A 13,242-nucleotide genomic window follows, 5' to 3' on the forward strand; every position below is an offset into this window, starting at 1 on the left:
GTCAGAATCGGGAAGGACCTCTCCGAGCCGTTCTAAACCAAATGAGGTTTCAGACTAGGCGATTCCCTATCGTGCGACTTTTTCTACCTGCTTCTGGAGAAAATAGTTCGAGCTGCAGAACTAAATAGAGAAGGTACCATCTTCTATAAGAGTGTACAGCAGCTGGCGTATGCCGATGATATTGATATCATCGGCCTCAACACCCGCGCCGTTAGTTCTGCTTTCTCCAGGCTGGACAAGAAAGCAAAAGAAATGAGTCTGGCAGTGAACGATGGCAAAACGAAATATCTCCTGTCATCAAACAAACAGTCGTCGCACTCGCGACTTGGCACTCATGTCAACAGGTGTTACTTTGGGCTGAGTAGGCAATTGAGAAGCAAAGCCCTCTCTCGACAAACAAAAAACCAAACTATACAAGTCACTCATAATTTCCGTCCTGCTATATGGTGCATAGGCTTCGACGATGTCAACTGCGGATGAGTCGACTTTGCGAGTTTTCGAGAGATAAGTTCTGCGAAAATTTATGGTCCTTTGCGTTTTGGCCACGGCGAATATCGCATTCGGTGGAACGATGATCTGTACGAGATATACGACGACATTGACATAGTTCAGCGAATTAAAAAACAGCGGCTACGCTGGCTAGGTCATGTTGTCCGGATGGACGAAAACACTCCAGCTCTGAAAGTATTCGACGCAGTAGCCGCCGGGGGAAGCAGAGGAAGAGGAGGCCTCCACTCCGTTGGAAGTACCAAGTGGAGAAGGACCTGGCGTCGCTGGAATATCCAATTGGCGCCACGTAGCGAAAAGAAGAAACGACTGGGACAATTTGAGTGTATGTGTCTATGCGTATTTGCCTGTGTCTTCGCTTGTGCCTGTGCTTGAGTAGTGCTTCTCTCTCCTAACCTTGTGCTGCTTGCTGCTGCGGTGATTCTCTGGTGGCTTTGTGTTTTTTTTTTTTGTGTCTTGTTTTTTCTTGTTTGTGCGTTATTTCACCCAATACTTCACTTTTATTTTCACAGCACACTTATTTATTTAATTTTTTCTTTTTTTTTCCACCTCACTTGTACGGTGTAGAACCCCTTTTTCCCGGTGCAAATTTTTGTCACTACCGCTTTTTATTTGTCCAAGTTTTGTCACTAACGGGATTTTTTTTTGGTTTTTTTTTTTACTTTATCACTACCGTTTTTTGTAAAGTTTTCACTCCCGTTTTTTTTTTGTAATTAATTTAGATTGTTAGCGCGTCGCCGCGTCACCGAGATTAGTTATATTTTATTTTATGTATTTTTAAATTTATGTCGCCACTAGTGCCGTCCGGTACGGCTCGAAGGACCAATAGTAAAATTGACTTTGCGTGTTGGAGAAGGTCGAGAGCTCTCTCCAGAGTCGAAAATCAATATACCAGAAGAGATAATTTTGCTAAATGAAAATTTAGTGGATTGGGTATTTCAGCCTCAGTCTGGTGTTATTGGTCAAAACCATTTGAAGGATCGGGCAATTTTGTGTCCAAAAAATGATCACTGTACGATAATAAATAGCGAAATAATAAATATGTTGCCCGGTGAAGAAAGGGTATATAATAGCGTAGATACTGTCGTTTCTGAAGATCCTCAAGAGCATGTCGGATTCCCTACAGAATTTCTAAACTCCCTTAATTTCAGTGGAGTAGCGCCTCATGAGTTAAGGCTTAAGGTTGGAACAGTTATTATGTTAATCCGCAATCTTAATACATATGAAGGGTTGGTCAATGGTAGTAAATTGATAATAAAAGCACTACATTGTAATTGTTTGGAGGTCGAAATTTTAACCGGTGAATCACAAGGGAAACAAATTTTATTGCCCCGTACAAATTTACAGCCCAGCGAATCAACACTTCCTTTTATTTTAAAGCGTCGCCAATTTCCAATAATTGTAGCATTCGCAATAACAATAAACAAATCTCAAGGGCAGACTCTAGCAAGAGTTGGTGTTTTCCTCAAGGAGGATTGTTTTACGCATGGCCAGCTGTATGTCGCATTGAGTCGAGTACGATCTTCTCAAGAAATCAAAGTTAAGACTTACGACCAAAATAAAACCACTACGAATGTAGTTTTCCATGAAGTACTTGAATAAATTGAGTTTTTATAAAAAATTCTTTTACTTTTTTCATTTTAAATAACGGAGTCCCCCGATTATCGGGGTTATTACTAGTATAATAAAAATGAAAACGATACACTTACTTTGGCGCGCTTCAAGGGTCTTTGTTTTTGTTTTCTGTGGGGAGTATAAGTGTATGTGCTATGTTTTGTCACGAAGTTTGTAACACCCAGAAGGAATCGTCGGAGACCCTATAAAGTATATATATAAATGATCAGTATGTCGAGCTGAGTCTATTACCCATGTCCGTCTGTCTGTCCGTCTGTATGTCTGTATATATACGAACTAGTCCCTCAGTTTTTAAGATATCGTTTTGAAAATTTGCAAACGTCATTTTCTCTACAAGAAGCTGCTCATTTGTCGGAATGGCCGATATCGGACCACTATAACATACACACATTTGACAAGATATATTCACAAAATTTGGTATATATTATTTTCTAAGGCAACAATATAATCTCCGAAGAAATTGTTCAGATCGGTTAACTATAGCATATAGCTGCCATACAAACTGAACGATCGGAATCAAGTTCTTTTATGGATAACTTTCACATTTGAAAATATATATTCACGAAATTTGGTATATATTATTTTCTAAAGCAACAATGTAATCTCCGAAGAAATTGTTCAGATCGGTTAACTATAGCATATAGCTTCCATACAAACTGAACACATAGTTACTAACAGAAATGCACCTGTGAAGGGTATTTAGCTTCGGTGCAACCGAAGTTAACGTTTCATTCACGAAATTTTGTATATATTATTTTCTGAAGCAACAATGTAATTTCCAGAAAAATGTTCAGATCGGTTAACTATAGCACATAGCTGCCATACAAACTGAACGATCGGAATCAAGTTCTTGTATGCATAACTTTCACATTTGACAATATATATTCACGAAATTTGGTATACATTATTTTCTGAAGCAACAATGTAATCTCCGAAGAAATTGTTCAGATCGGTTAACTATAGCATATAGCTGCCATACAAACTGAACACATAGTTACTAACAGAAATGCACCTGTGAAGGGTATTTAGCTTCGGTGCAACCGAAGTTAACGTTTTTCCTTGTTTTTTATTATTTTTATTTTTTTGTTTTGTTTATCGCGACCGTTTTATGTATTTGTTTTAATTTTTCTAACCCGTTTGTAATTATATACATATGTATATATTTTTATTATATAAATTTGCGCACCCTGATTTCACCTCACTGTATACTTGTTTTTTGTTGTTTAGGTCACTTCACTATGTATGTATGTGTGTTTTTGTGTTATTTTTCCCATTTTTTTTTCTTCTCTATTTTCCTTTTTCTTTTTGCACTTTTGTTCACTTTTAATTCTGGTGATATGTGTATGGTGATGATTTTATATGCATGAGTATTATTATTATTTTTTTCTTACGAATTTGTTCTCACTTCACTTTGATGATTTTGTCACCGCTTCCTTTTCACCTTATTTATCGTAATGTAGGATATTTTATGTACATACGTATATATATATCTTTGTTTTTTTGTTTTTGGCACTACCGGTACATTGGATTTTTATATATTTTTGTAAAGGTACCTTTTGGTTTTGTCACCAACGGCGTTTGGTTTTCACTTTCTCACCACCGTTGTTTTTACAAAAAAATTTGTTTCATCGTTTATATTTTATTTTGTTATTTCTTGTTACAAACAGCCTTTTTTTGTTCACTTAGTCACCACCGTTTTTGTTCTTGTTTTTACAAAAATATTTTCACCGTTTATACATTATTTTAGTTTTTCTTGTCACAAACTGCCTCTTCTTTTTTTTAATTAATATCACCACTAGTGTCGTCCGGTACGGCTCGAAGGACCATGTTTTAATGAGTTAGAATACAAGCACTTTAAAGCGGCACTGTTTTGTTGTGTTAGTATATAAGCACTTTAAAGCGGCACTTATCTTGTGGAAAGAATTAAATAGGCGCAACGGAAAAAATGAAAAAAAGCGATTGACTGAGCGAAGGAACTAAGCGATGCTTGCGAGTTCGTAGCGGTAATGCAAAAGAGGCTGGTGCCTTGTCCGTCCGTCCCTTTTGTTCCTTTTTTGGTGTGTTGAAATCGTGATGTTGTATTTGTGTGCGTGTGATGTGGAATGTAATGATGATGTGGTGTATAGTTAAGATGTGGTAGTGAATGACGATGTGGTGTATGTAATGTGTGTGGGAGTGTATTATTGTGAGGGGGTCTGAGACTCATTTAGCCAATAGCTTTATAAGATATTGCACACGATTTTTTTGAATATGAAAGTAGAAAGTGTTAACAATCTATCAGCACGCCTTCTGGCAGCGTACGATACAGTACTAGATACTGACGACGCAGAACTCCTAGAAAACACAAAAGCTTCGACAACAGCCATGTGGGATAACTGCCGTGATCAGTACGAGTTAACAAAGGGAATGATAACTGAACAAATAAGTTTAGTAAGGCCAAGTAGAGCCACTACTCCCCCTCCCAGAGTAGTTACAACACAACAAGAAGACCTATATGAAGGCATGTATCTAAGAGTACCTGCTTGTGATACTGAAGTTTTTAATGCATGTTATGACCAATGGCCGTCCTTTCGGGATATGTTCACTGCCGTTTATATAAACCATCCTAAACTTTCACAAGCACAAAAGGTATACCATCTCAGGTATAAAACGAAAGGGGAAGGGGGCAGTATCGTCAAGCAATTCGCTTTAAATGACGAAAATTTTAAACTGGCTCGGAAAGCACTTGTCGAAAGGTACGAAAATGAAAGGGTTATGATAGAAAACCCAATAAAAACGTTATTTCATTTGCCAAAGATTCAATAAGAAAATAGCCAGGAATTTCAAAATTTATACTCGACAGTGACCAATTGTTTATCAGTGTTTAAAACACAAAATATCTCCACAGAATCGAGGGACCCTATGATAGTAACCATTTGCGCAGAAACACTGCCTGCGTACTACGATGAGAACAATCACTAGTGGAAAGAAAAATAATGCCCTCCTGGCAACAGATGAAAACATTCCTCATTGCTCAGTACGAGATAGCTGAGCGAATAGACAAAAAAACTATAAAGCCAAAAAGTCATCAAAATTACTCAAGTAAAAACTTGTTCAAACCCCAAGCCAGTAATATCATACAATATAATAGACACGTTAATAAAAGTCACACATTCGTGCCAAATCAAAGTAGTCAATGGCAGTAATTGTGTGAACTCTGTAAGGGAGGTCATAAATTAAGATCTTGTCCGTTTCAGATAGAAACAATCTGGTCCGTCAACACAAACTTTACATAAACTGTCTGTCGAATTCTCATATGACAAAAGACTGTGAAAGCAAATTCAATTGTGTATATCGTCAACGAAGACATCACTCACTGCTTCATGTAACCAATTTTCAAAATATGAAGAAAAATCAATTTCAAAAACCACGGGGTTAGTCGCTACAACTACATCAAGGAATCCCGAAACCTCAAATCCCGAAAAAAGGGAAGAACAACCATGTTGCTCAAAAGCTGCAAAAATTCAAGCTCTTCATTCAGAAAATGAAAGCAAAATTCTTTTACCCACTGCGGTCATCACCATTGAACATAAAGGTGATTTATTCAAACTAAGAGCGTTAATAGATCAAGGCTCTCAAAAATCCTTCATATCATCTAAAGTTCAAAATCGGCTTAAGTTGAAAGTCATAAATTCTAATTTCGGGAACGGACGGAAGAATTATTTAAAATTCAAATAAAATATGACCAATCACCATAGTTTCTCCAAATGCGGATATACGAATAGATGCACAAGCCATCGTTCTACCGCAACTTACAAATTTGCTTCCAAGCTATTAAGTAAATAAAATACACTGGGAAAAATGCTCACATCTCAAATCAGCAGATCCAAACTATCATACCCCACCACAAATCGACATATTATTAGGTAGTAACTTTATACCTCAAATAATTTTTGAAGGTTTAGAGAAAATCTCCAATAAATTGTTAGCCCAAAATTCAATCTTTGGTTGGATTATAAGTGGCCAAGTCACTGAAAAAATAAATGCCTTCACAACACTAGTGGAAGATATCACAAACGAATATTTAAATAATGAACTTAAAAAATTCTGGGAAGTAGAGGAATTACCCAACTTTCAGAAAAAGACCAGGCATGCGAAGCCTATTACCAGTCCACAACAACAAGAAACGAACATGGTCGTTATGTTGTGCGACTGCCATTCAAATCCACATTTCCAGAAACTATAGTTCTAGGCCACTCTAGAATCTCAGCAGTCTAGCAATTCCTAAGCATGGAAAAAAGCCTGATAAATAAAAACGAGCTAAAATCAGCATAGGATAATGTGATGGACGAATATCTTGACCTCAATCATATGGAAGAAACTGTACCATATGAAAAAATATCCAAAGGTAGATATTTATCTTTTTACCTTCCACATTATGAGGTAATAAGACCAGATAAAATCACAACGAAAGTACGAGTGGTGCTCAATGCCTCAAAGTGTACGAGCTCAGGCAAATCACTCAATGATGTATTATACACAGGGCCAACATTACAATCTGATCTCATGTTGCTAATACTTAATTGGCGCATGTTTTAATACGTTTTTAACGGGGATGTTGAGAAAATGTATAGTCAAATTCTGGTACATCAAGATGACCAAGATTTCCAGCACATAGTCTTCCGCAATTCAATTAATAGTCCAATTAGCGACTACAAACTTAAAACAGTTCCCTTTGGCATCAACTGCGCACCCTATTTAGCGGTTAGGACATTACATGAAGTTGCAAAAACCTGTGAAACAAATTTACCTATAGCAACTTCTGTGTTGCAAACTCAAACATATGTGAATGACATTCTATCCGGTAGCCACAGTATACCATTAGCGTGCGAATCATTGTCTCAAGTGATCAAAGTAACAAGAAAAAACGTTAACTTCGGTTGCACCGAAGCTAAACACCCTTCACAGCTGCATTTCTGTTAGTAACTATGTGTTCAGTTAGTATGGAAGCTATATGCTATAGTAATCCGTTCTGAACAAGTTTTTTAGAGATTACATTGTTGTCTTAAAAAATATTCTATAACAAATTTCGTGAATATATCTTGTCAAATATGAAAGTTGTCCATACAAGAACTTGATTCCGATCGTTCAGTTTGTGTGGCAGCTATATGCTATAGTAAACCGGTCCGGTCAATTTCTTCGGAGATTACATTGTTGCTTTAGAAAATAATATATACCAAATTTCCTGAATATATCTTGTCATATGAGAAAGTTGTCCATACAAGAACTCGATTCCGATCGTTCAGTTTGTATGGCAGCTATATGCTATAGTTAACCGATCAGAACAATTTCTTGGGAGATTACATTTTTGCCTTAGAAAATAACATATACCAAATTTCGTGAATATATATCGTAAAATGTGAAAGTTTTCCATACAAGCATTTGATTCCGATCGTTCAGTTTGTATGGCAGCTAAATGTTATAGTGGTCCGATATCGGCCGTTCCGACAAATGAGCAGCTTCTTGTAGAGAAAATGACGTTTGCAAATTTTCAAAACGATATCTTAAAAACTGAGGGACTAGTTCGTATATATACAGACAGACGGACGGACAGACAGACAGACGGACATGACTAAATCGACTCAGCTCAACATACTGATCATTTATATATATACTTTATAGGGTCTCTGACGATTCCTTCTGGGTGTTACAAGCTTCGTGACAAACTTAATATACCCTGTTCAGGGTATAATAAATTCAGCAGGTTTTCCCCTAAAGAAAATAACATCAAGTCACCCCGAAATAATCAAAAATATAAAAAAGGAAGACTTATTAAATACTGACTTCCTTAAATTCGAAAAGGCTAGTAAAACAAAAACACTAGGGATTCAATGGAATGCGATAACAAATCAATTCTCATATACAATTGAGTCAATATCTGCAATGTCCGCCATTACAAAACGACAAATCCTTTCCTCGGTGGCAAAACTTTCCGACTCCGCAGGCTGGCTTTCGCCAATAATGATTCAAGCTAAAAGCCTGATTCAAGAAATGTGGCAAGATGGCACTGAATGGGATGAACAGATAAAACCTGTACGTTTAACAAAATGGGTTCAATTTGCTAACAACCTACATACTATATCAGAAATTCGAGTCCCTCGATGGGTAAATTTCACCCCTAGCAATAACGCAGAATTACACTGTTTCTGTAAAGCTTCGGAAAAGGCTTATTGCGTAGCAGTCTACATACGCACTCAGTACGATAGCATAACAACTTCACATCTTTTGGTAGCCAAAGCCAAAGTTGCACCTTTGAAGACACTAAGCCTGCCACGGCTTGAACTAAATGGTGCTCTTCTGTTAGCAAAATTAATTTCCATAGTTCAAACCCATCTCAAATTAAACGATCACAAAATGTATCTCTGGTCAGACTCAGAAATAGTTCTAGCATCTTAGACTTAGTTGGCCCAGCAAAATGGCAACATGTTGCAAGTGCTGATAACCCAGCGGATCTTGGAACAAGAGGTTGCAAACCACTTGTCCCACTTCAGTACTACACTCTGGTGGAACGGTCTTACATGGCTAACCGAATCACAAGAAATCTGGCCAAAGTATCCTGCTCGGAATATCATATCTCCGGAAAGTCGGAAAAAGAAAATTTTCATATCACTCCAGAAGAGGATGATATTCTTCACAGATTTTCATCATTTCCTCGAACACTAATGGTAGTCGCTTATATGCACAAATTCATTCATAAACTTAAACCAAAGGTGAAAAGAATATCAAACGATCCTTACGTACAACTAACATATTCCGACTTGCAACATGCCAAGGTCAGTAGTCTAATCTTGTATACACAAACTCGCTATTTCAGCAAAGAAAAATCAAAGTGACTTGAAAAGTGACCTCTCGAAAAGGGAAGCTCACTTCTCGTCTTAAACCCCATTCCTGGACGCTAAGGGATTAATACGGGCAATGGAAGACTAGCCAACTCCAGCCTAAGTTACAACGAACGACATCCCATCATTATCCCAGAGAAATCCCGTTTTTCCCACTTATTTCTAATATATCTCCACCAGCTTACACTGCATGGTGAGCATCGCTTGATGCAACAAATGGTCCGACAAGAGTTTTATATACCGCGACTAAAGCCACAAATTAAAAGAATCATTTTCATGTGTAAACAGTGTACTATATAGAAGCACAAGATGCGTACGCAAATCATGGCAGCCCAACCACCTAAACGCCGCAATTATGCTTTACCCTTTACTATCACTGGGGTTGATTTTGCTGGACCTTTTCAGATAAAGACCTCGATGCTAAGGTCTTCCTCATTTAGAAAAGGGTATGTGGCTGTCTTCCTCGAGCTATGTTCGGATCTGATTACTGCGGCTTTTCGTGCAGTATTTGCCCGCTTTGTCGGACGAAGCGGATTTCCTTTAAAAGTTATGAGTGACAATGGAAAAAATTTTGTCGGAGCTCAAAGAGCCACGGAAAGGGAGTTTTCACAATTCATGAAAGAAGTATCTCCCGAAATTGTCAAAAAATATGCACCCCAAGGAATCGATTGGCAATGCATACCCCCATGTTCTCCACACATGGGCGGGCTGTGGGAATCAGCAGTAAAGAGCTTTAAGTCCCATTTATTGAAATCGGCTGGTAATTATAAATTCAATTATGAGGAGTTTACTACATAACTCGCTCGTATCGAAGCCGTACTAAACTCTAGACCTATTTCACCACTCTCGCAAGATCCCTCCGACTTCACAGCCTTAACCCCAGGGCATTTTCTCAAAGGAGCACCCATTCTGGCCATACCTGAGCCAGGCGTGGAGTCGCTATCCTTATTAAACAGATGGGAGCGAATTAAAATTCTCCATCATGATTTCAGCCGCCGATGGAAGGAAGACTATATAAAGGACCTTCACAAAAGATACCGGTGGAAAACTCAAGAAAAACACCAAAGCTTGGAGACTGCGTCCTTATACAAGACGATTGTCTCGCCCCTACGGAATAGCGACGCGGCCGCATAAAACAACTTCACTACGGTTCCGACGGTCATGTTCGAGTAGTTGACCGCTCATCAAATTATGCTTTCTACCAACCGCCGAAGATAAAGAAAAAAATAAAAGCACGCCAGCATCATCCTCATTACCAGCGGATCTGCAACGCATTCGCTGACCATTATGTCGCCGCCCGCATAGGCTATCGCACTGCGGTATCCTTAAAGGCATGCCGCCGATGTAACGCCAGCAGGTGGCACGCAACACAGAGGGTCCACCGGAGGGTCCTCTCCAGCAGAATCCCGTTCCTGCCGCCAAAATCGGGCAACATCAACACGGCGCACAGTGGGTAAAAGGCGGAAAAAATATGTAATTTTTAACTATCTAATTTTAACAAAATTTCATTCCAGTAGTGTTTCTAGACAATGAATATAGTTTAATTTATCACGTATTTGCGAATTGACATTTCACTGACATAGCAACGTATTTTTAAAGTCAAATAAAAATAGAACTCTTGAAAATTGTGAAAAATATGAAAACAGACGTATGGGGTTTCGACGTTTTATGCAATAAGAAGTGACTTTAAAGTCTATCCTAATATATATTATAAAATAGTTATTTTCATTTCATAGGCCTAATTCATGTCAATTTTGACAAAGTTTTAAAATAAAACCATTTTTTAAACACTTTTACATAAAAATTATAGTTTTGACTATTAGCTACATGTACCTACATAGTCTAGTTAGTCCTAATATTTTATGTACACTTTAAGGAACATGATAACGAAAAAATGAATTACGGATACAGCTATGAACGAAAAAGTGATATGTTGTCGCAGTTTTTGAGGGACAAATTCTCTTCTTTTAGTGAAGATAAGGTGAAGTTAATTTTAGAACAAATTAAAAAAGGTACATAAGTTCATTCAATTCAAAATGGAACCAGTACCACAGGAAAAAAAGTACTATTTAAAAATCATTCTGTATGGCTGGATAAGAATTTTACTGTAGAGATGGTTGATAAATTATTACCCGGGACTTCAAATAAACGTAGTTTAATTACTGGACGACCGGTAAAGAAATTTGAAGAATGTAGTTAACGGGCTAAACGTTACAAGGTCCAACAACTTCGAGATAAGTACTCTGAACAAGAATTAAAGGCCGAAGCTGGATTAGCAGCTATTAAGGAGACATACTTAGATTCTCAAAAAGCGTTGGCGATGTTAACTGATGCACAGTTATCAAAGCATCAGTATGAAGTTGTTCGAAATGTGCTTAAACACCTCGGATGTGATGTGTTGCCACCGTATTATAGAGTTCGGGAGGAAAAAAGGCATTGTTACCCTGAAAATATTACTATTACACCAATATCTGCACAAGTTTATTTGCAAAGTTTACTTGATCACACAGCTAAAAGAATTATTTTGGCCGCCGAGAACTTCACAAATCTAGGTCATGTTCCAGAAATAATGACTCTCACATCAGTCAAAGTCAATACCACCAGTTCATGCCTAACGAATTTGATGGTATATCTGATGCAAATTTATTTATGGTATCTATGGTTCCTTTAGTGCTTAAAACTATAGACCAAACCGACACTTTATGGAAGAACTTTAGGCCTTCTTCCACAAAGTTTTGTCGGCCGATTCAATTTGAATATGCCAAGGAAACCGCAAGCCATACTAAAGAAATTGTCGAAAGGATACAGGAAACCATAAGCAACATATTGCCAACATTTGTGACTATAAAGGAGAAGGTTATTGAAATACGTCAGAATCTTTTATTTATCATGATGGACACAAAAGTAGCTCAAGCAGCAACTGGTTGTAAAGCATCATCTGTCTGTTACATATGTAATGCAAGCCCTAAAGAAATGAGCAACCTAGAATCCGTCGTCAAAAAATCATGCAATCAGGAAGCAGTTAAGTTGGGAATTTCTCCCTTACATGCTAGAATTAAAACAATGGAATTTATTTAACATACAACCAAGCCACTTAAAGAAGAAAACAAGAAAAGGATTCAGACAGAATTACGCCCAATATTGGGTATTAGGGTTGATCATGTTCCTAATCCCTGTTAAACATGGTCAACCCTAATACCCAATCTTTGGCGAAATTCTGTCTGAATCCTTCTCTTGTTTTCTTCTTTAAGTGGCTCAAATACTGGAAATACGTCTAGAAAATTTTTTCGAAATACCGAGGTAGTTTCAAAAGTAACTGGGGTTGACCTGGAATTAATAAAAGAATTGGCTACAATACTTGAAGTAATTACTTGTGGTGAGAGCATAGACCCAATATGGAAAGTATGCTTTAGATACGGCTAGACTATTTGTTGGGACGTATAACTGGTATTATATGCCAGTGACAATACATGAAATGCTGGTACATGGCGAAAGTATAATTAGAAGTTCTTTTCTTCCCAGGCGCAGGAGGCTCGTAACAAGGATTATAGAAACTATCGTTTTCGTTACGCAAGGAAATGCAGTCGAACTTCAACTAACGAAGATATTTTAAAGAGACTCTTAGTTACTTCTGATCCACTTTTATCAAGTGTAAGAGTTACAACTGTAATAAAACTCATAGATCTATCAGAAGATGCAAAAGGACTAGTTTTAAATTAAATCTCAAACTTAGTAAATGAGAACGTATTATTTTTATAATCTTAAATTTGTTTATTACATGTTATCATTTTGTTCAACTATGCCTTTAATTTTTTATTAGATTTAAGAATTCACTGCTATTCATTATAATCAAGATAAAATGAGAGCGATTAGATAGTGTTAAGTAAATTTTTAATATAGTATATATATTAGTATTAATAAATAACAGTTATTATTAACTCTTTTTCTATAGCCATTTTCTTGCTATGAAAAGTTCTCTGTGTAAGATATTCCTGTTAAAACAAGTTATATAATGTCCCAAAAAAATTGAATACTTTGTATAATTAAATTATAAAAAAGTTAAAGAATCAACTGGTTACTTAATTTTTCATTTTACTTTTGCAACTCGTCTCGCTCATCTTGAGCGAGCCAACCACTACTACAACAGGCTATAGACTCGCTTTATCTTTTCACCAACTTCTTAGATCTAAGAAGTCACACTTATCAATCAAATTTATATAAG

This window comes from Bactrocera tryoni, unplaced genomic scaffold, assembly GCF_016617805.1.
Source record: "Bactrocera tryoni isolate S06 unplaced genomic scaffold, CSIRO_BtryS06_freeze2 scaffold_25, whole genome shotgun sequence".
Taxonomy (NCBI): domain Eukaryota; kingdom Metazoa; phylum Arthropoda; class Insecta; order Diptera; family Tephritidae; genus Bactrocera; species Bactrocera tryoni.